Source organism: Chrysochloris asiatica, unplaced genomic scaffold, assembly GCF_000296735.1.
Source record: "Chrysochloris asiatica unplaced genomic scaffold, ChrAsi1.0 scaffold00187, whole genome shotgun sequence".
Lineage (NCBI taxonomy): Eukaryota > Metazoa > Chordata > Mammalia > Afrosoricida > Chrysochloridae > Chrysochloris > Chrysochloris asiatica.
Genome location: NW_006408705.1, coordinates 1970974 through 1972003, shown reverse-complemented (window position 1 = coordinate 1972003; position 1030 = coordinate 1970974).

The following is a 1030-nucleotide window of genomic DNA, read 5'->3' as shown; positions in this document are numbered from 1 at the left end:
TACTCCATTGTGTGTATGTACCACAGCTTGTTTATCCATTCTTCAGTCGATGGGCACTTTAGCTGTCTCCATCTTTTTGCTATTGTAAATAGTGCAGCTATGAACACTGGTGTGCATATATCTTCCCGTGTGGTGGCTCGTTTTTTCTTGCGGGTAAATACCAAGTAGAGGAATGGCTGGATCAAATGGTATTTCTATTTTCAACCTTCTGAGGAAGGGCCATATTGCTTTCCAGAGACGTTGGACCATTTTGCAGTCCCACCAGCAATGCAGGAGTGTCCCAGTCTCTCCACATCCCCACCAGCCTTTATTGTCCTCAACTTTTTTTTATCTTTGCTGTTACTGACTGTACTTCTTCCAACACAGTTTTGTTTATTCTTCTGGCAGTCTGTGGTGCTTTTAATATTCTCCTCCAACACTATAACTCAAATGCATCAATTCTTCTATGGTCTTCCTTATTTACTGTCCAGCTTTCACATGCATATGAGGCTATTGAAAATACCATGGCTTGGGTCAGGCACACCTTAGTCAGGATATTCCAAATGAAAACCATAGCGTGATACTACTTCACACCTATTAAGATTGTTAAAATAAACCAATTCTGACAATACCAAATGTTGGTGAAGATCAGAATACCACGAATTCTTCTTCATTGTTGTTGAGCACGTGAAATGGTACTGGGAGACAGTTTGAAAGTTGAATATATTGTTGTTGTTCAGTGCCGTTGAGTTGGTTCCCACTCAAAGTGACTCTAAAGGAATTCTGAGAAGTCGCTGGTGCATTTGAACCACCAACCTTGTGGTTAGCAGTCCAGTGCTTATCCTACAGCACCATACTAAGACTTCAATACATATCTATATATCTATGTAGGTATATGCATAGATGTATGTTGTTGTTGTTAAGTGCTGTTGAGTCGTTTCCGACCCATATCGACCCTGTATAGGGTTTCCAAGGAGCGGCTGGTGAGCTTGAACCACCAACCTTGTGGATCAAATGACTTTGCAGTCCAGCGCAATAGCCCACAGTGCTA